The sequence below is a fragment of the Ochlerotatus camptorhynchus genome, unplaced genomic scaffold (genome assembly GCF_037179485.1).
Source record: "Ochlerotatus camptorhynchus isolate MF236.1 unplaced genomic scaffold, CSIRO-AGI_Acam_v1.1 ptg000099l, whole genome shotgun sequence".
NCBI classification, from domain to species: Eukaryota; Metazoa; Arthropoda; class Insecta; order Diptera; family Culicidae; genus Ochlerotatus; species Ochlerotatus camptorhynchus.
The window spans coordinates 3327149-3350384 of record NW_027040589.1 but is presented as its reverse complement, the minus strand read 5'-3'; the positions used below and the strand labels follow the sequence as shown (position 1 = coordinate 3350384).

The 23236-nt window shown below is 39.4% G+C and overlaps 2 protein-coding genes across 2 annotated transcripts in view; one reads left to right on the top strand and one right to left on the bottom strand.

Annotated features, from left to right (window-relative positions):
* LOC135698966 (actin-histidine N-methyltransferase-like) overlaps positions 1–23236 on the top strand; it is a 326729-nt gene that overhangs the window by 130730 nt on the left and 172763 nt on the right. The gene's annotated exons all lie outside the window — the stretch shown is intronic.
* The window catches only part of LOC135698953 (uncharacterized), a 195880-nt gene that overhangs the window by 128134 nt on the left and 44510 nt on the right, over positions 1–23236 (bottom strand). The gene's annotated exons all lie outside the window — the stretch shown is intronic.

Here is a 23236-nt window from a genome sequence, read left to right as displayed (position 1 = left end):
GAGCACTGAAAAGTGCTGTTTAAATTTGTTGTAGCTTTAGGTAGTAGTAACACTTCCTTAAGCAAAAAGCAAATAGATCCGCACGGCAAGAGAGCACGATGCGGACTGGCGATAAATGAAATAATTTGCGTCTTAACCTTATGGTCAGGTTTAAGGAACGTTTCAGTTATAACGGCGATATGTAAGTTAAATAGCTCGTCTTCATTATCTTTAAGAGATAGAGCATTCCAATATAAAATATTTAATGATTTAAAATCCATTGCTGAATTTCAAAGTCATGACAATCAGTGTTGGCAAAATCAGAAATCAATTGATATTTTTCCGCTTTCATGTGCTTGCAATATCACGCATGATATTGGAACAAAATATCATGCTTGATATTGATTTTACAAGCTCCTTTGATATTGCGAGACTATTCACAACGTGCAAAAATCAAGCTGAGAGTTGACTCGACACAAAAATGATTCCATTGCACATCATTTTATTAGAAAGAGAAAGCATAGTTTGCTATCTCTTTTTAATCTTCACCGATGACAGACGCGAAGGGACTGCTGCAAGCCGTTATGGAAGTTTCGGTTGCATTCGGGAGTAAAGCAAAAATCATTAAACTCAATCTCACCACAGTTTGGTGAGATTTGCAGTTGGTGAGTTTTGTTAGCTTGATATTCCGAGCTGCGATATCACAGCTTGCAAAATCAACCGCAGTTGTTTGCGTGTTGATTTTTGTCTACGAAAATCAAGCGTGATCTTGGGCGTTGGTGAGATTTGATTTTTTGATATTTTCCCAACACTGATGACAATATTGTTTGCAAATATTACTCCAGTTTGAATAGCATCCAACATGGAGTAAGTTTTTAGCAAATCAGTAATCTTGTCAATTAATGATTTCTGCAAAATTTCCATTTTAAGAGCAGTAATGCTTCCTGAGTCAAAATTTTCAAAAATTTCCGTTAGAATTACGTTGGCTAGTATTTTGATTTCTACCCGCTGCAATAGCAGCATAAGTAGCTCAATTTACTCGCTGAACATTGTTAGCTGATATTTGTACCTACGGGTACGGATGTAGAATTTGTTCCTCGTTGACCTTTGTTAACAGCAGAGGAAATTGTACCTGGTCGGGAACGTGGAGCGTTTCCTAGCTGTCGCTTGTAGGATCGCTTTGCTAGTGTTACATTCCCAAAAATTGGATTTGTAGGTTTTCACCACAATATGAACATATAATTTTTTAGGATCTTCCTTCACAGGACAGTCGCCCTTAGCGTGAAAGGAATTACCACAATTAATGCATTTAGCTGGCATGTAGCAATTTTTGGTTCCGTGACCCCATCTCTGGCACAGGGTGAGGTTTTGGAAATTGCCTCCAGTCTTCCTGAAGTGTTCCCACTTCACTCGGACATGGAGCATAAGGCTAGCTTTTTCTAAGGCCTTAAGGTTGTTTAGTTCACTTGACTTGAAGCACAGGAGTGGAACTTCGAATCAGAATGAGGCTCCACTTGTCATTAGCGAGCACTCGTACACCTAGCGAGCGGTAGAAGGCATATTCTGCCTGCAGTTAAGATAAGCAGCATGCTATGATAGTGTTAGTGCACATAGAAAGCCCGTGTGGAACGCTACCACAACACATCGCTTGTTGAGCAGAAAAACGAACCACTTTTTGATTCACCGATTGGTTTGCACTTCCCCTACTGTTCTGTGCTTGAAGTGAAGTAAATAAAAATCATTAGAAATCCCGTTGCGCGACGTGTCTCAACTCCAAGTAGTTTAATCAATTCATCTTTGATCTGATCCAGGGATTCACCAGGGATTGTCAGACCTTTTAAGACAACCTTGAACAGACGTTCAGTTTTGGTGTCATAAGTGAAAAAATGTGTGTTGCTTCTCAGTGAAATAATGGAGAAAACGTTTGAATCCGTCCAAGATTTCAGCCAATACACGGCATTCACCCCGACGGCCAATTTGCAGTGAAAACTTAAATTTCACGAAGTTCAAAAGTTCCGTGCGAAGAGCATAGAAATCGGAAGTGGTTATGACAATAGGGGGAGCTTTTCCTTCTTGGTATTAAGCCGGGAATGTTTAGTGGAATTTTACCTGGCTGATGAATCATTCTCATCATCCGTGAGCATATCAAATTGATTGCTCAAATAAATTTCATCGCAAGGGGGATAAAGAGATTTCCCTTTTCTTTTGCGTTTACTCGAAAAAAAAACCGTTCCCGAAAAGGGGAACGGACCGTGAACTAAAAATCAAGGCCAACTATCCAGAACAAAATTTTCTGAAATATACACCGTGAACTATGGTTCACGGTTGTGGTTCACGAATATGGGAACTCTTTTTTTCCCGTGTAGGCGCCATGGCGGCAGTAACACATTTCTCCAAATCGACTTCCAAGCAGATTACTATAAGAATCTGTAGGATCGAAGAGGAATTTTCCAAGTCGATGTTCAAGCAGGATTACCTCGGGTGGAGTTCAAACAAGGATCGAAGAGGAATAATAAAATAGAAATTTATTCTAGGGGAGCAGGGGAGCTAACGGTTGCAGTGCTTTTATCGTCGTAAAACATAGTGTTGGGTGGTAGTTGAAAATATCGTATATTTCGTGAATATACCGTTCGGGTTATAGGTTTATTACAAAATTCCTATGGGTGTTTGGACGTATTAGTTATAAGGCTGTGTTTAGATATATTAAGAATCATTACTTTAGTGTTTACTACCACTCAACTGGTTTGTTCGACGTTTGCCGAAAAAAAAATGTGTCGTGCAATCAAAATGTATCTACAATTAATTTAGGTAAGTTAACTTAGTATTATAAATTAATTCCAAACTTCTCTGTTATTCTATGTCAGTTTGTAGGTAATTTAACTAGATTTAAAATCCATAAATTTGCTTTATGTTGCTCATACAATTAACTTTTCCTCACCTTGTTAAGATAGTTTTAAATCAAACAAACAGTTTTAAGCTCAACAATAGATTTTTTTTTTTTTACTAGTTTGTTTATTTACTAGGCTCAGTCGTGTGTGACACTTTGCGGAGCCAAAATCAGTAATGTTTGATTTTACATTTTAAATAGCAGTAGTTCTAGGTTAGTATTGGGTACCAATTACTCGTGGCGGGCTCGAGGTTAATGGGTAACAATTTCGATGGGAAGGAGCTAGGTAGGAAACTGGTTTCTGAAGCCTCCTTCAGATACTACTCTCGGAACGTTGACCAAATCCTGGCTGGGCAGGGGCAAGTAGCACAGGAACAGGAGGATAATAAGACTGGGACACAATGGCGGGAAATTGTTTGGAAAGGATGGGATGGTCACATCAAACTCTAACATCAGACAAACAAAGGAATTCGTAGATCGCTTGCATGTAGGGAAGATCACGTGTTCCCAATACATCTCTTACTTCACGGAAGGGTTGTCTACCTCGGGCCACTAGGGTATCCAATAGTCGTGCTCTGGAGGCGTCATTACCCGGGCAATACCAAACTGCGTGATCGATGTCATCATAACCGGTTCTGCACCTACATATATTGCTGTCAACGAGGTTTATTCTATAGAGATGTGCGTCTAGCGAGTAGTGGTTGGACATAAGTCTTGACATCACTCGAATGAATCCCCGACTTACATCCAGACCTTTGAACCACGCTCTCGAAGAAACATTTGGAATAATGGAATGTAACCACCGCCTAAGAGAATTACTTGTCCAATCGTTTTGCCAACTTAAAAGAGAACTCTGACGTACTAATGGGAAAAATTCATCATGTGAAAGTCTTCTATCATAAATCTCGCCTTGTTGTGCGCCCACCTTTGCGAGAGAGTCTGCCTTCTCATTGCCTGGGATTGAGCAATGTGAGGGGACCCATACAAAGGTAATCATATATGATCTTTCGACCAGCAAACTCATCTGCTCCCTTACCTTTGAAAGGAAATAAGATGAGTGCCTACCTTGTTTCATCGACCGAATAGCCTCAATCGAACTGAGACTATCCGAGAAGATGAAGTAATGGTCTATGGGCATATCGGAAATCATCCCCAATGCGAAGTTGATTGCTGCTAGCTCAGCAACATAAACGGAACAAGGTTCCTGAAGTTTCCGAAAGGCGGTTGAGTATTCATTGAAGACGCCGAAGCCAGTGGATCCATCAATGCGTGATCCATCAGTGAAAAATCTTCTATTGCAATTGACTTGTTGGTACTTTTCAGCAAAAATGCGGGGAATTGAGATAGGTCGAAGTTGATCTGGAACTCCTTGAATAGCCTGTTTCATGGAGAGATCATAGTCAATGGGGGAACTGTAGTTAGTAAAGCATACACGAGAGGGGTTATAGCAAGGAAGGCTAATATCCGATGACATATAATTAAGATAGATTCGCACGAATCTAGACTGGATGCTCAATTCGAGCATTTCTTCGAAGTTTTCAATCACAAGGTTGTTACTGACACTACATTTGATCAATAATCTTAATGAGAGCTCCCAGAAACGGTTCTGCAGGGGTTTTACGCCCGCTAGGACCTCTAGGCTCATATTGTGTGTTGAATGCATACAGCCAAGGGCAATACGTAAACAACGATATTGAATGCGTTCCAATTTAATTAGGTGGGTTTTTCTTGCCGAGAGGAAGCAAAAAGAGCCATACTCAAGAACTGAAAGAATAGTCGTTTTATATAGTTTAATGAGGTCTTCCGGGTGAGCACCCCACCATGTCCCAGAAATTGATCGTAGAAAGTTGATCCTTTGTTGACACTTTTGTTTCAAATACGTAATATGGGTACCCCAAGTGCATTTTGAATCAAACCAGACTCCAAGGTATTTGAAGGTTAAAGATTGGGTAATGTCTCTGCCCAAAAGATTTAGACGCAGTTGGGCTGGAAACCGCTTCCTTGTAAACACTACCAATTCATTTTTTTTTTTTTTTTTTTTTTTCTTTATTAGAGAGATTTTTAGCCTAAGGCTAGTTCATCTCTTACACTACCAATTCAGTTTTTTGCGGTGAAAACTCGATCCCTAAATTTCTTGCCCAGAAAGACAAATTATTTAGGGAATTTTGCAATGGTCTTTGCAAGATTTCCGCACGTGGACCTCTCATGGAAACCACGGCATCGTCTGCAAGCTGTCTAAGCGTGCATAGATTATCTAAGCAGTTATCAATATCTTTGACATAGAAATTATAAAGTAAGGGACTTAAACATGAACCTTGGGGTAAGCCCATGTAGCTAATTCTAGAAGTTGTCAGTTGACCTAGTTTGAAGGTCATTTGTTTTTCTGACAGCAAATTATACAAGAAATTATTCAAAATACCGGGTAATCCATTACTGTGCAAATTGTCTGACAGTATGTCTATGGAAACCGAATCAAATGCGCCCTTAATATCCAAAAAGACTGAAGCCAATTGCTCCTTGTGCGCAAAGGCCAGTTGAATATCAGATGAAAGCATCGCTAGACAATCGTTTGTTCCTTTACTCTTTCGGAAACCAAATTGCGTATTTGAAAGTAGATTGTTTGATTCAACCCAATGGTCAAGTCTTAATAGGATCATTTTTTCTAATAATTTCCTCAGGCATGATAACATAGAGATCGGACGGTAAGAATTGTGATCAGACGCTGGTTTCCCAGGCTTTTGAATAGCTATTACTTTAACCTGTCTCCATGCTGGTGGAACTATATTGAATTCCATAAATGAATTATACAGGTTAAGTAATCGTCTTTTAGCGATATCAGGGAGGTTTTTTAGAAGGTCGAATTTGATCATATCGCTACCCGGAGCAGAGTTATTCGATGAAAGAAGTGCCATTGAAAATTCCAGCATTGTGAATGGTTCATCCAGAGAACCGTTACTTCGGGCTGTATCCCGTAAAGTTGGTTGTGCTGGAACAGAATCTGGACAAACCTTTTTAGCGAAGTCGAATATCCATTGTGAGGAGTATTCTTCACTCTCATTGGAAGATGAGCGGTTTCGCATATAGCGAGCCTTTTTCCAAAGCGTTGTCATCGAGGTTTCTCTAGAAAGTCCCTCGATAAAAGTACGCCAGTAATTTCGTTTCTTTGCTTTTAGTAAGTTTTTAAGCTTTTTTTCAAGCTTTAGATACTTTTCAAAAAGCTCAGATCTTTCATGTCTACGATAATCTTTAAAGGCATCGGATTTCTCAAGATACAACTTTGTGCATTCGTCATCCCATCCTGGGGTGGCGGGTCTTCTTTTAAGGGATGCACATGGAACACGTCGTTTCTGAGCTTCTAATGCGCTTTTGTAGATTAGCTCGGTAAAGAAACGATACTCTTCCAGTGGTGGTAGAGGATCGGTAGAATCAATACCAAGAGTTACCGCCGATACAAATTTTTGCCAATCAATGTTCCTCGTGAGGTCAAAAGGAACTTGAATTGACTGATCTGTTTTTAGACGACCACTTTTGATTGAAATAATAATTGGCAAGTGATCACTACCATGGGGATCATTGATAACCTTCCACAGACAATCTAATGATAGTGAGTTAGAGCACAAAGAAATGTCAAGACGGCTCTCTCGAGCAGGAGGGTTTGCTATACGTGTTGCTTCACCAGTGTTCAAGATAGTCAAGTTGAAATCGTCGCACAAATCATAGAAAATACCCGCTCTATTGTCATCGTATGATTCGCCCCAACCAGTACCGTGTGAGTTCATATCGCCCAGTATTAGAACTGGAGATGGAAGGATATTAACTGAACTCCAAAGCTGACGGCGGTTTATGAAAGTCCTTGGAGTGACATATACAGAAGCTATGCAAAGATCTTTGTTCTTCACATTTATTTGGCAAGCGACAATTTCAATGCCTGAAATTATTGGGATTGAGATTTTATAGAAGGAGTAGCACTTTTTGATCCCCAAAAGTACGCCACCATATGAATCATCTCGGTCCAGGCGGATAATGTTAAAATCGTGGAAGTTTAGTTCATCTTCAGAAGAAAGCCAAGTTTCACAGAGTGCAAATATATCACAATCAGAATTGTGAATCAAATACTTGAACGAGTCTAATTTAGGTATTAAACTACGACAGTTCCATTGTAATAAAGTGATCATATCTTGATCCTCACTCGACGAATTATCCATCGAAAGATATGAATTCACCAATGAGGGGCCATGATGCAGTCAATTGCTTGAAGTAGTTTCCGACTATAGGAACAAGCAGGTCAATAAGCCCTCGAAGTGGCGATTCGTCGGGAAAGCCGAGGGCATTCAAAATATTATCCACAATGTCCTTAAATTTAATCTTTCCTCGCTTGGACGGGAGAGTTTTCTTTGAATTGCGAGTAGACGTGGTGTTTATTTTTGGTAACCTCTTACGATTACCTTTATTAGGTAGCGGCGCGGTGGAAAAGCTGCAGCAAGGATCAGCTGGAGCAGCAATTACCGATTTGTTCGGCTTTTTCAATGAATCCCCGCTACCTTCAGATTTTTGCATGCTTTTGAGAGTGGTTTTATTTTTTTTCCGGCGCACTCCCGGGGAGCTAGTCGGCTTCCTTTTACCGGGGGCGTGTACCTCCGGAGACTCACTCTCATCTGCTATGTCAGAGTCCAGTTCATCGGAAGACAAAATCTCAAAAGTGTTTTCATTTTGAGCGGCTGATGCCAACGAAGCAGAGGTTCCATTTTGCAACTTAACCATTTCTGCAAACGTCAGCTTGGAGCGTTCTTTTATTGAACGCTTCACATTGTTGGTACGCTTCTTGTACGCGGGGCAGTCCTGCAAAGCATGAAGAGGTTCTTTGCCACAGTAAGCACATTTAGTTGCTTCCTGTTGGCAAGCACCCTCCATGTGGTCTTGGCTACATTTGCCACAACGGAGCTTGTTGTCACAAAAAGCAGCTGTGTGACCCAACTTTTTGCAGTTGGTACAATTATATACCCTTGGTACAAAAAGTCGCACCGGGAAAAAAACATTTTCAATTTCTAAGAACTTTGGGAGAACCGATCCAGCGAAAGACACCTGTAATGAGCCTGAAGGGGAATAAGTCTTTTGACCATCTACCGTGGTCGCTGAATACAATATCCTGCAACCCAGAACGTCCACGGTAGATGTAGCAGCATTTTGAAGGCGCCCCATACCTTCCATGACGTCATCACACGTCAGGCTCACTGCAGAGACCACGCCGTCTATCTCCACATCTCGAGATGGGATGTAGACGTAATACTCTTCATTGTAACCCTCGTCGTCAGCAATCTCATTTGCGACTTTATATGTGAGTGCAGTTATACGCAGTTTGTTCCGATTGACCTGATGAAATTCGGTCCCCGGGAAACGACGCGTCAACGTTCTTTTAATCCCTAAGAAGTTTAGGGCTTTCTCTTTCTGCCGAAAGTAGACAACCCAAGGCGAAGCAGAAGACGCCTGGTAATGACGCTTTCTTACTTTATCATTGGGAGGCTTGACGCCCCCCTGTCCTTCATCCATATGAAATTGAAAACTTTCGTTAAGAAGTAATTAATTTTTTATTAAAGAACCACCCTATGTGGAACGATTCCACTGGGGGAGAGACAGACGATTCACAAGCAAACAGTCAGAGGAATGGGTATACAAAAAAACAGATACGTGCTATTATTTGCCCTTACCGTTTCTACTGCTTATACTGTTGCTGCTCTGCCACAATAGATGCCGGTCGTACACACCGTCCGTGCGGCGGCTCACTGCTTTCTGCTGGTTATTGTTTCCAGTCCGTGTGATTGCCACTGTTTAACCGTTCTTGCTGCTAACTATGGTTAATGATGCGGCAAGAATTTCGATATCGTCGAAGCGGGTTAAAGTTGAACAGACCGACCGTAGGCTTCGCCAGGATCGGCTGCTTCCTTCCGAAATGCGCGAGTCACCTAAGGCACAAAAACTACTTGCAAATAAAAAACTTTTCGCGGTGAAAAAATACTTTCAATGCAATGCCATGTGACGAGACAACAGACCCTGATGTTGCTCATTCGCTAGCAGAACGTGGAATGAGCTCAACAATAGATGTACCGTTATTTACTAAGAATCGTTTATCTGTAATTGTTATTTTAGGTTAGAATTCACTGGCAAAGAATTATGTTCAATTTTACTGCATTAAACAAATACCTGTTCACAATTCGCCAATATTTGTCTTAGCACATAAGTAGTTTGCAGGTACAACATTAAATGTAATTGTAAATAAATTTAATATTAAGATAGTTTAAGCACTAAAATATTGTAAATTATTTTCCACACTGCAAATCTTCAACATCATTTCTCGCTCTGGTTGTTGTTTTCACACCGAGGTGAACAGAAAAAGCTCAGAACAATAGGTGTTGTTGTTTATATATCCACCGTCCCGTATTCCGACAATCCTCCGTCATACGATGGGTGTGTATGGGTCACATTAAATACTTCAAACGTTTCTTCAATTTCACATTTTCAAAGCAATGAAAATTTTCTTCAGAAAAGTATAGACATTCATCAGGATTTTGATGAATTTCTACTTCATCCTAAATCATGCTTTTAACTCAACGTTCTAATTCCAATCTCAATCCAACCGCGAAAATCCCATTTCGCACTCGCATCGATGACAGACGAAGCTGTTAAAGTATTTACAATTAAATTTCCATTTCATACCACGCAATCAAATTATGTATGTATACGTACAGCACATAAGCAACGCCGGCAACAGCAAAACGACAAGGACAGTCGATTACCGATGTTAATCGCATTTCTCGAACCTCATCGTAGTCAAGTACCCCAATCGTGTGGGGCCGCACATAGGACGTAATACGATGGCAAACGTTGCCTTTTTTTCCACATCCGTTGAAAGGTGTGTTATCGTGTCGAACGTTCCAGAGGACAACACCTCGTTCGTAGGTGTGCATCCTTGCATCATCGTTTCGCGCCATCACGGGCACTCTGGTGGGCTAACACCGCGCGGCGGATCTCCGGCGAACGAACGTACGAACGCTTATCGGACTAGATTAATTGGATAAATAATATCCAGCTTTTAACCTGTTGGTTACTCCGAGGTCTTTCGACACGGAGATATCGGTATCAGCACCTTTCTGACCCGTTTGAATTGAAACTGTTGGGAAGGATGACGACGACTGGAATGGTGTGAAGGTGCGCTGTGCAGCGAGTATGCAGTTGGTCAAAATTGAACATGGCGACGACGAGCCAGGAGCCGACCCGGGTCTCGTCGTTGTTGCGTGAAATTAAAATGCCCACTGGGTAGCAATAAAATGAAAATTTGTTTTTCACTCGTTCGTGCGAAAGTGTGGCCCGTTCGGTGGGTGGGTTTACGACCGGAGGGTGGATCTGTTTATAGTGAGAATTATTTTGGGGTGGCACATCGGTGGTTGTATATTTCCCTGCGGTGTATTTCACCGAATGCAACTGTTGATATGTGGCCTTGCATGGCATTCAATGTAGTGATGCACCTACCCAGAAGTCATTCGAAAGCTTTCTTTCCGACTGCGAGAAAGGCATGGAACCCTCATCCGGTTAGGCCATACGATGTTCAAAGATCATTTGGTGGAATTTTCCGGGTACCTTCGGAGAAACCAAAATCCTCCATAATGCACATTTCTGAACCATCTCGCAAACAAACTATACCAAATGATAGAGGAACCATTCCTCTACATGTTTGGATTGTTAGTTTTTTTTAGATTGAGCTTTAATTCGCGAGAAATTGGAAAATGACGTGTTTGCTTACAAACGCAATTACGCCCTAATCTCGAAGTTCTCCGGGTTTCTTCTCGAACTCGCGTGGCGCACTCTACGTTGGGGGTGCATTAAAAAGGTCTGTCCTCAATACTCCTTCGGAAAGCCGTTGCTCCCCGGTCCATAAGTTGATGGGTCGATAGGTAGGGTCCAGGTATTGGAGCAGCCGTCATGTCATCGGTAGAATTGGTACTCAGTACGGAAAACAAATCAATGAAAAAAAAGAGGCTATCATGCGTCTTCACCATTATAAAGTCCTTCACGCATTTTAATAACCTTTCATTTGAAATTTTGATCTTTAAAATCGGCTCTGTGATTCAAAAGTTATAAATTTTTGAAAAAAATCATTCTTGACCATAAAAATTACATGAAATTTTCGACATGATTGAAGTGCATCTTGGATGTAATATTAATTTTTTTTTTCTGTGTATGGAATGGCTGCATAGAAGGTATGTTCAATTTAAAATAGTGATAATAACTTAGTTAAACAAAGCTTATAACGGATTTAATTGCCAATTGCGACATTTCGTTCATAAATAATCTTACAAAACTTCGGTAAATTCAGACTAGACCAATTTTGTCGGAATTTAAATAAGTAAGAAGGTTCAAATCTCACCATAAATTAAGGTTTAATGGTCCTATTTGCTATCATCCCATTTCATCTGTCAACTGGGCGAGACAATTATTCCCACCCGCTTCTAGATTCCCCGGTATTCTTCGCTTCCATTTCTGAAAATACAATCCATCACCGTAGAACATAAAACATAGATCAGTCCTCTTTTTCCATTTATGCTTTCAAGTAATAATGCTTTCAAGTAGCTCTTTGAAGTCACAGAGTCTGGATGAATTCCGGTCGGTTGAACGCTTGAAGGGGTGCTCGGCAGGACTTTTGTTGTTGTTTTAATATATTATTCCTTTCATCGACATTCCGCTGTAAAATATGATGAAAACCTCCTGTTAGCCGTAACGGTCATCCACAGTCACATACACACACACGCGCGCGGGGGGCTGGCAGAAGGATGAGCAGTGCAAATATTTTCTCTCTATTGATTTTCGGACACATTCCTGCCCCGCACCGAGCGCAAAACATACATATTTGAGTGGCCCTTTTTGGGATGAATTTCTTCCATTGGAATGTTTCGCTGCTCATGCAGGGCCTCAGGGTCACAGCAAAAGGTTGCCGGTCAATTCTTGGAGTGTTTGTGTTGAAAAAAATAGCAATTTTCGGGTTGAATTTACGTGTCTGATTTTTCAAGCTTTCGATAGAAGGAATTTGAGACGTGTTTTAAGTCACGGTCGGTATTTAGTAGGAAAAAGGAGCATACCTAGCCTCTTAATGAATTAAGGTTTGGAGTGTATTTTTTAAAAAATAGAAGTTAAATGATCATGGAAATCATGGGTTTCAAGGACTTCAGGTGAAATTTGAGTACTGTAGGCAGTTCCATTCAATTAAGGGAAATAGCGGAAACCTTCAAGATGTTCAGAAATTAATGAAAATCTAGAAAACATTGGGAATGTTTAGAGAACATGAAACAGGACAGCTTTATTAATTTCATTCCAACTTTAAAGAAGGTCTGAGAAATGAAGGAAAATACCGAGGATTTTGGAGAAGTATCCTGAACAGACTGCAGGATAGTAGGGAAACTTCTGTAAAATTTGGGCACTTTAGACAAGCTTCAAGAACTTTAAAGATGCCATCAGCTGCAGTGAAACTGCAGGATCTTTTATGAAGTTATTGGAACTTCAGAGATATCCAGAGAGCTTCGTAGAAATCAAGAAAACTTGAGGAAACTTTAGAGATGGTCCAAGATACACAGACAATCAGACGTAACTCTTGCATTTAACGTTCAATTGAAATATGCAGCCATTCCATAGCATAGGGGAAATGGCTCTAATGTTGGCCTATGGATATAGGATTGGGCCCATCGCTAAAAATCTGCTATTTATCAATTTTATCTAGATGAACGTGTCATTGGAACGGTACTAATCGATATTTTTGGTCGCTATTGAAAATTTAGTCGATTGCTGAATGGGCCCAAATTAGGGGCATTTAGGTCGACATTACATCCATTTCCCCGTTTATAGTAGTTCTCAAAATTTCGTATGAATGGGTAGTTTTGTTCCTTATCGCAAAATATTGCACTCGTATGTATTTATTTTGTCATTAGGGTTTCCATTTCCATGTTAGGGTGGCCCAAAAATTAGTTTTTTTTTTTTCAAAAAATGACTTGTTTAAAAAATTTATAACTTTTGAACCACAGGGCCGATTTCAATGATCAAAATTTCTAATGAAAGATTACCTTTATTCTTTTTCGAAGAAATATAATGATATTAAAAAATTGGCAAGCGATGCCGATAGCGTAGTGGTAAGCGTGATTGCCTCTCACCCCAGCAGGCCTGGATTCAATCTCAGTCGGCGCCGCCGGGATGTTCTGAGGCATAACATCTCTGATCACGCCTTCCTTCGGAAGTATAGCCTTTGGTCCCCGCGTCATGAGTCATGGGTCGATAAGTAGGATCCAGGTGTGGGCGCTGCCTCCCTGGCGTCGGTAGCATTGGTGCTCAACACGGAAAACAAGATCGACGGAAAACAAATCAAAGAAAAAAATGGGATTTTGTATTGAAAAACATTGATTGTAGGGGAAATGGCTCCAATGTTGGCCTATAGATCTAAGATTGGGCCCATCGCTAAAAATCTGCTATTCATGAATTTTATCTAGATGAACGCGTCGCTATTGAAAATTCAGTCGATTGCTGAATTCATGTATGGGCCCAAATTAGGTTCATTTAGGCCAACATTACCTCCATTTCCCCTATTTTTTACGGTTTTCATGGTTTGTAAATAGAGGCCGCAATATCTTTTTATATTTTTCCTTGAAAATTTGGGCTTTTTCCACAACATATAAAAAAATCATTAATGTGTTTTATTTTCGTTTTTGAGTTATTTTTTTTTAAGTTATCAAGTTTTGGGTTTTTTGCTCAATACTCCTATGCGATTACAGGGTGAAAGGTAATTCCTGTCAGTAAAGTAAATGGTCATAAAAATGAGAAGATGATGTGAAATTTAATTTTCAGTGTATTTCCTGTTTCGTGTATCTATAACATTTGTCTTAACTTAGTCCAATTCAAATCTTTCTCCCTTTCCTTTAATTACGAGCCGCATCCGTTTTTTAAAATCGTTACAGCTGGCACGCACGATATCTTGAGGCATTTCATCCCATATTTTCACCAAACGTGGCTTAAAAGTTTCCACGGTTAGTCCCTTGGTATTCCCTTATATGTAGCCCCATGCAAAGAAGTCGAGAGGATTCAAATCGGGTGAGGAGGCAGGCCACTCTTTCGACGAAATGAAATCCGGGAGATTGGCCTCACACCAAGCCTGTGTAACTTTTGCCTGATGGAGCGGTGCAGAGTCTTGTTGTTTATTAATTTATTTGATAAGGCTCAAACGAATTAACTTTACAGAGCCGAATATTCTTGGTCACTATACAATACATCTTAAAACTATAGTCAAATGGTACAACACAATAAACACTTTATCTTCCGCTATCCAAAAAGCCTCCTCCATCAGAACTGGAGCCGCTTCCAGTGGTTTCATTATTTGGCAGTTACGCCATCGGGGGCAGAGCGCTTCCATAAAACGTGGTGGTAAACAGTGGTTGCTTTCCAAAATCAACGACGCATTGACCGAAAGAACTGATGATGAAGAACAATGTGGTCCAATGGTTGCTGCCAAGAAAACAGACGATCGCGTGGCACACATCGAGAGTGGCCTGCTTTTGTCGACAGCCGAGTGAACACTCTGGTGCAGAATCTTGTTGGAAGCAGTATGGTGCATTCTTATAATGTTTTTGGACGAAGAGAGCAAGTGGTTCTTTAAAACAGTATCGATGTAATATTTACTGTTGATTTTAACGCCAGGTTCAATGAACAGCAATGGAACTTTCAATGTTTTGGAGAAACATCCCCAAACCATCACCCTGGAAACATTCTGGAACCTTTGAACAGCCAGTTTGTCACGAGGAATATCAGCAAGATATGCAGCATATACCCGATCATTTTGCTGGTTGTGGTGATCCTGTAGCAGGAACATTTTCTCATCCGAAAACAGAATTTCGCTATCACCGTGCCGTTTGAGTGGTTTCCGACATCTTTCGACTCTAACTATCTTTTGCTTTCCGGTCAAACCATGCACCCGCTGTTTTTTGTAAGCATTCAATCCGAGATCATCTTTCAAAACACTCCTGATCGTTGGCTGCGACATTCCGAGTTCTTTGGCCATCTTACGCCCAGACTTACAAGGATTCCGCCGAATTCGCTCTCTCACTCGTTTGATAACTTTCGGAGTCCTGACACTGCGTTTTCGGCCTGGTCTGGGAGGGATTTTCCACGAACCGGTTTCCTTTGCACCGTTTAATGGTGCGAAAGATGAATCTTTCGTTTATTCCGAGGCTTATCACGAGTTCCCTTTTCGCGTCCATGATTATCACGAGTATCAAACGAATGAAAATTCAAAACAAATTTGCATGCCGTGTTGACATTTGAACACACTCTAAAAGAAAAAATATGCAGACATGTATGTGATTAACCCATTTGAAACTACAATTGCTTAAAAAACACTGACATGAATTACCTTTCACCCTGTACACTACCATGCGTCTCCATTGATACAAAGCTAACATCGTCACATAATCTATATTTATTGGATTTGATCGATATTTGAGCGAAAACCCAAAATTTGATAACTTCAAACCAAAATATAACTCAAAAACAAAAAAAAACGCATCGCTGATTTTTTATATGTTGTGTAGAAAAGGTCTAAATTTAATATCATTGGTAAGTAAGTATTTTTAATTATTTTGATATGTTGATCTTTGTAATCGGCCCAGTGGTTCAAAATTTAAGAAAAACGATTTTTTGGACCACCCTAACATGGAAATGGTCACCCTAATGACAAAAAAAATATGGGTCTACTATTTTGTGATAAGGAACAAAACTACCAATTTTTACGAAAATCTGAGAAGCACTAGGGTAGAGCGCTACTTCGTCGTAATCGCCCATTTCCGTTCTATCGATCAGAAAAGATCAATAATATCAATGATTTCACCGTTTACAAATCAATAATAGGTTTGTTCCGATGCGTTAGTTCATTAGCTACAACATAAATCCTGTTAGAGCGCATTGTATGAATATTTACGCTCATTGTTCTCAAAACAAAAGGAGCGTTCCTAGCGAATCCCCTTTTTCTTCGTTTATCCGTAGGACGAAGAAAATCTAATGGCGTTTCAATGCGTTAGGACGGAATTGAAACTCGTAGAACGAATTTAGAATCAAGAAGCAGTATTAGATTTCAAACAATATCTCAACAATTTGTGACTCTTTGTCAAATCCAACGGTACATATGGAAAGGTGAATAAATTTTAGATTTATAAAAAATCACATTTGACAGAAATATTCCATTTTTGGTTTAAACTCGATCAGAAAAGAGAGGTAAAGCACGGGTTGTCCTTAGTAAGACGGAAATTAGATCAAAAACCCTATATCGTTTTGATATGGAATGACTGTATTATAAGTTTCGCGAATCCCCCATGGCATTGGATCACTTTGACGTTTCCATACATTCTATCAAGCTTGTATGCAACATTGTTTGAGACTCGGCAAACAAGTTTTTTTTCCGCGAATAGCTTGCGAGATTCCGTTTGTGAGTTTGGTGACGATATTTTTAAGGAAATATATTTAAAGAGTTACATCTGTTTATCTGTGCAAGATAGGTCATCAGAGTGGCCAGAGAGCTTAAGGCTGTCACAATAACTTCAGGAACGTCCAAACTTTTGGGCAAGTTTAAAATCTTGAATGTTAGTTTCGATAAATTCAGAACAGCACCATGACCGTTTACAAAATTTTGAGAAACTTCAAGAAGTTCAAGGAATTTGTGGGCAGTTCAGAAAAAAAAACATATTTTGTGAATTTCAAAGAAGGCTAGAGCTCAGGGAAGATTTTTAGGACCGTTTAATTTATTCCAGCGCAGCATCATGGACGTCAGAAGAATGGCAAGAACTTCAGGATGGCTTCTACAGGGCTGGTAGCAGGTCACTTTTTAGTGACTTTGCCACTATTTTGAAGTCAGTCACTAAAAAGTTCAGTGGCGTCGCCTTATCCTCAATCTACCTGTGCACCAACTCTCAAAACATAAACACTTATCAAAATATTGTTTGCAATGGGTAGATATCGAGTTAACTAGAAAATTAAGTGTGTTTTTCTACCGATTCGAGTATGAATATGGCATTAAATCTGTTTTTGAAAGTTGGTGCACAGGTAAAAAGTGAAGCAAAGGGTGAATCAGGTAGAGCAATCAGGTAGATGCTTACGTCAGATGGCGATTTAAGTGTGAAACAATTGATAGAACTGTTTCCGCACATCGGAGGTACATGAGCAAATCGGCGATCATCCCTTTTGCAAGTGTGGCGAGGTGAAGCACCCCTCACTATCCCTCATCAACGGATGAGTTTGGTAAAAGGGATGCACTACCCGATTTGTACCTTCCTCAAAATTGTTGTAAGCTCGCTTTTTACTTTCTATATACAATTTTCACACCGCCGTAGTACAATGGAACTATCAACTCTATACTTTATTAAAATGTTTACTTTAAGTCTGATATTTGACGTTCAGCATCTCCAACTACGAAAATAGTCTATTTCCAAGAATGGTGTCCATTGTTCTGCAAAGAATTTCAAGAATGCAATAGTATTTTTGTTAAGCTTGTTTTAGAGGCAAGTTTAAGAGGAGTGAAATAATTCTTAAAAGGTTCCTGAGATCATTCTGAAAAAATATATGAAATATTCTTAGTGAATTATCAAAGTAATATCAAAATTTTAAAGATTTCAAAAACAGAATCAATTTCTAATCTTCAAAAAAAAAAATTCTGTCAATGTTATGACCTATTTAACCCAACTTAAGCTAGTTTACTATGGTTTATTGGTTTGTACATTAATTTTAACGTATATCGCTCAAACCAGTAACATTACAAAAAAAAATCGTTGAGAAAATCCGGAAATTGCAATTTGCTGGCCGTCATGAATAACGTAATAAATAGGAAATTATTCAAATCACTTCAAATGCTCTTAATAGGAGATTGTGTTGAGAGTTTCCATATATATAATTAGAGGAATGCATGAAATGTGATTTTAAGCTCCATGACGAAAACAGTTTATTTCAGTATTAAACCTCATTTGAGTTTCTGAGTCATCATATAAATGTAACTATTGGTTACTTATTTATTATTTAAAAGTCACTATTTGGTCACTATTTCCGTAATTTTAGTCACTAAAGTCTTTACTATTATATCGCATCAGCGCTACCAGCCCTGCTTCTAGAACATCAGGACAGTTCAATTAGCTTCAAGCAAATTTCAGGAACTTTACAGAAGTACCAAGAAACTCAGAGAATTTTTGAAATGTTCAGCAAGGAACTTTATCGATCAACTTCACAGATCAGAGAACTTTAGAGCAGTTTAAATATTTTTAAGCAGTTTCATTCTTTTCAGATATGTTCAAAAGTCGAGTGCGAGGAACTTCAGAGATCTGCAGAGCAGTTCCATTAATTAATTGCAGAAACTTTCAACAAGTTCCGAAGAATTATGAAATATTCCGAGAATTTCAGGAACGTTCTGAAACTTTCTATGAATCTGCTGCGGCTTCTGGGAAATTCAATGTATAGTAGAAAAAATGTTGGAACGCTAGAGAAGTTCCAAGAACTAAACGTAAGAGAAAATTTGAGAGCATCTTGAAAATGTAGAACACTTCAGGGAAGTTTAGAGAGTTTAAAGGAAGTTTCATAAGCTTCAAGGAAGTATCGAAAACATCAGAAACATTGTGGAAGCTTCATCAAAGAACTTCAGGACAATTCAATTATGTTCAGAAAATTTGCGTCAACTTTCAAAAATCTCTGAGAAATTTAAGTCTAGAGGACGTTATTGAAGCTCAGAGATCTTTATGGCAGATCCATTACTTCAGGTAAGCTCCGAAAACTTCCGGAAAGTCTAGACTTTCAGGGAAGTTTCAATATCTTGAAGAATTAGTCATTTTGTTTCGGCTTTCAGTCTTCAAGAATTTTTTTTTTACAGTCATCGTTAACGCTTCGATCCAGGGGTTGGGATCAGGGTTCTGCATTTTCGAAACAAAGAAAAGAAAATGAACTCTCCGCAGAATCGCTTCATTTCGAGCAATATCATTTTCGTGTAAGTCATCGTGTTTCTTGTTATCGAGTCACAATGAACATTCCTCTTTTCAAACATGACTGGACTATCACTTTTTTTCGTTCGTCAAGTGCTTCAGTTCATTTCATTTGAAGCAAAGACTTGTTTCAATTGACTCAATGAATGATTCGAAAACTGCTTCCTTCGTTTTTTCCACTTTCACTTCAATTCGGGGCTCATTCGACTTGTCACGACCTGACGACGCAGGCATCAAAATATAGTATCCGGATAGTATCCACACAATTTCGGTTGCCGATAGGGATTATGTGTAGCAATAATATGTTATTTTATATTAAACGAAAATTAAATTAACGAGACCATTTTGGAGTCCAAGATGGCGGCCATCGGGGTCAGGGAAAGTCTCAAATACCCAACAATACGGGTATTTTCGGAACGGGGACGACGCGAAGGTGCTGAAAATCGATATCCGACGCCATTTTGAAATTCAAGATAGTGGCCATTGGTTTTATGAAGTGTCAAATATCCTAAGATATAAATCCTTTAAATTTGTCGAACCTCTTAACGGAATCCCTTTATGAAGAGCTTTGAGTGGGTTGGTTTATTTCCTTTAAATTCCGTTATAATTGCTTATCTTTTGACAGATACGCGTATTTCGTCTACTACTTGCAGACTTCATCAGTGCCAAGTGGTGTTGAGTACTTGGCACTGATGAAGTCTGCAAGTAGTAGACGAAATAGGCGTATCTGTCAAAAGATAAGCAATTACAACGGAATTTAAAGGAAATAAACCAACCCACTCAAAGCTCAGAACGGGGATGCTGACAATCGATATTCGACGCCATTTTGGAATCCAAGAGGGTGGTCATCAAGTTTCATAAAACGTGTCAAATACCCTAAGATATGGGTATTTTCGGTAGGGAGACAACGCGTGGCTGCCGAAAATCGATATCCGGTGCTATGTTGGACTCCAATATGGCGGCCATAGGGTTTCAGAAAAAGTGTCAAATACCCTACAATATGGGTATTTTTGGAATGGGGACAACGTGTGAATGCCGAAAATCAATTTCCTATGCCATTTGTAGGCTATTTGACACTTCTTCTGAAATCGGAAGCCACTATCTTGAATTTCAAGATGGCGTCGGACATCGATTTCTTTCTTCTAGATGTTAGCCCGATTCCAAAAAACCCACATTGAACGGTATCTGAACCAACCATTCTAAAAATAACCATATTTTAGGATATTTGACACTTTTCCGCAAATCGGAAGCCGCCGTCTTGGATTACAAAATGGCGTCGGATATCGATTTCCGGCCTCTAGACGCCATCCCGATTCCAAAAATACCTATATTGATGGGTATGTCACAGTATTTCCCATCTAATCTGAAATCGGAAGCCGCCATCTTCGATATCAAAATGGCGTCGGATATCAATTTTCGATCTCTAGACGTCACCCCGATTAAAAAAATACCCATATTGATGGGTAAAATAACCACCCGACAATGATAAATTTGGCATCCACGTGCACAGATCTATGCGCATACGCTTAAATGAACCAAGTGAACAAACAACAAAAGTCATAAAAACTGCACGAATTTGGATCGAACAGCTTCGCTTCAATGCAAAAGAAAGTTCATTTGACAATGGAAGAAGAAATGAAGACTAGTCAAGCCAAAACAAACAGCATGTAAACTGATCGACAGTGGTTCTGTTGATGTTGACGGGGATCTGCTCGAAGAGAAGAAAGAATGATTTTCAATTGAAAGTGATGGTTGACAGCTTCATCGTCCCTTGAGGATTTTCGATTGAAAGAGACTTTGTGGTGCCCTGGTTGGGATCTTCATCAGGGCCAGTTTTAGTTTAAGACCGTAAAGATTTTTGAGCTGAACGAAAGACGGTACAACTTTGTATCCTCTGAAGAAGGCCAAGTCCAAAGATCGAAACGTTGGACTTAAAACTCCCCGCCGAAAAGCCATTATCCGAAAAATTTAGTATTTTTAAGTTTTTTAACGAGCTGAAGACAGACAAGTTGATCCGTACACCTGGTTTAATTGGAGAGCGCTAAATTGTTCTTTGCGAAATTAAAATGAATGAATCTACCTAGAATCCCAAAATCGTTTCCAGTCATTTAGTATGGGGTACTGGGATTTCATTAAAAAGAGATTTATTTTTACGTTCCTGCGTCATTGCAACTCTGAATTTACTGTATTCCGAAAATAAATTGTTCGATCTCTCAGAATTTGATAATGCAACCCAAAAAAAAAAATCCGTTCGATGTTCTTCGCCGATAGCTGACCTTGCGCGCTGCATTTGATTTACCCGTTGTCATAAGCTACCGGTTTCCCCTGAAATCCTATCATTTCCATGGAAAAGCAAATCATACATAGAGCACTTTTCAGTTTGCAATTTCCCATCCTGTCCATTATTCACAGCTCGTACGAGGAAAACCACATCATGACTGTGAAAACGCAAGGCTTCCTTTATACTTTCCAACGATACTACACCGATTGGAAGCCATACAGGTACAATGAAAGCAAAAGCTCGGATTAATCCATCTATCGCGCCTTGCAACTCTTAAAAATTAGCTGATATACCTCATTTTATAAAAATCAATGAAAAGTCTTCGTAGCTCTTCGCTAGAGAATCTGTATATGCGATCGAAGGGAGGGCTGAAAAGTGCGAAGAATCCAATGGACCGTTTGAAACGTGCCACTTTCTCGTCGCATTTTTCTTTGATCAATGCAGTGTGCCTGACGTTCTGTCGCTGCCGTCGCCATGAGTAGAAATAAGTACGTAGCATGTCAATGTGTCAATAAGGCGGCGAGGAAACTCTCTAAATGTCACTTACAGCGTTTTGATCTCCAACTGCTCAACTGAGACCATGACGCAAGTTCATAATTGATGTAGGTACCTGCAAAGAAAGGGATGAAAAGCGAGCCATTAGTGGACCATTTTGGAGTAGTGCTGTGTTAAATCGTGAAACTAGTCCGAGTCAGATGCTTCACGTCAGAGTGTCACTTTATTGGAGTGAACGTGTCAATAAAATCCATCAATTTCGCGCATCATCTGTGTAATGCATAAATAAACGAACATCAGGTGTCTGGTGTAAGATGGGCCAATTTCATTCTTGCAGAGGCGAGACGATATCGAAGGTAATGGATTGTCGTCTGGTGCGTGATAAAGATATTTTGCGCTCTCTCTCGCTATCGCTTCCTGTTTGGAAATTGACATGATTTATGAAGGTTGTGCCGCGAAGTGTGGGCTATGAAGCTGCCTTCGTAGTTGATTGTATCGTGTGCCAAGCCTAACGATTTAATATTTTGAATAGTCCATTCAGTACTCTAAGAGCTCTTCCAGAAATGCCTTGATATCTAGCATATAGGCTGGTTTCGACAAACTTAATGTGCTGAGCAAGAGCAATCTAGGTGAAATGGCTCTAATGTTTACCTATGGATCTAAGATTGGGCCCATCGCTTAAAATCTGCTATTTATCAATTTTATCTAGATGAACGCGTCATTGGGACAATACCAAAGTAACAATTTCGGTTTTATAAGGGTTCTGTAGACCATGAATTAGACTTGTAGCATGCTTTAAAACCTCCATAAAACTTGCAATGTTACTTGGGTACTAATGTATACTTTTGGTCGCTATTGAAAATTTAGTCGATTGCTGAATTTATGTATGGGCCCAAATAAGGGGCATTTAGGCCAACATTACATCCATATCCCCTATCTGAGCGATTGCACACAAATTCGCAAATCCATTAATTTTCATGTTTTTTGATTTGGCTGAAAATTTTCAGAAACGTTCTTCATGACCAAAAATGCCATTTTGTATCTTCAGATCACAATTTCAAAACGAGCCTTAATTTTGAAAAAGACCTATAGAAAAAGGTTAAGCTTTTCTTCAGAAAACTGTTACTCGAAAAATGTTTGTCCAACCGGTTTGGTACCTTCGGAAACGTTGTAGGGAACATCTGGAAATATTTGATAAAAATCGCACGCTAAAAAAATTTCACATTTTTTTTTAATTTAAAATAAAATCTTTAAAAAAGTTTTTCTCAAAAACGGTTTTTTTGTATTTTTTAATTTTTTTTATATGTTTTAGGAAACAATGAATGCCACCTACTAAATTATAGGTCAAGATGGAGAAAATATGGACAAAAAAGTTATGATTTTTAGAACAATATCCCAAACATTTTTCCCCCAAATTATTTTTTTGACTTGATAGGGGAAATTGATGTAATGTCGGACTAAATGCTTCTAATTTGGGCTCATACATAAATTCAGCAATCGACTAAATTTTCAATATCGACCAAAATATCCATTAGTACCGTCAAAATGACGCGCTCATCT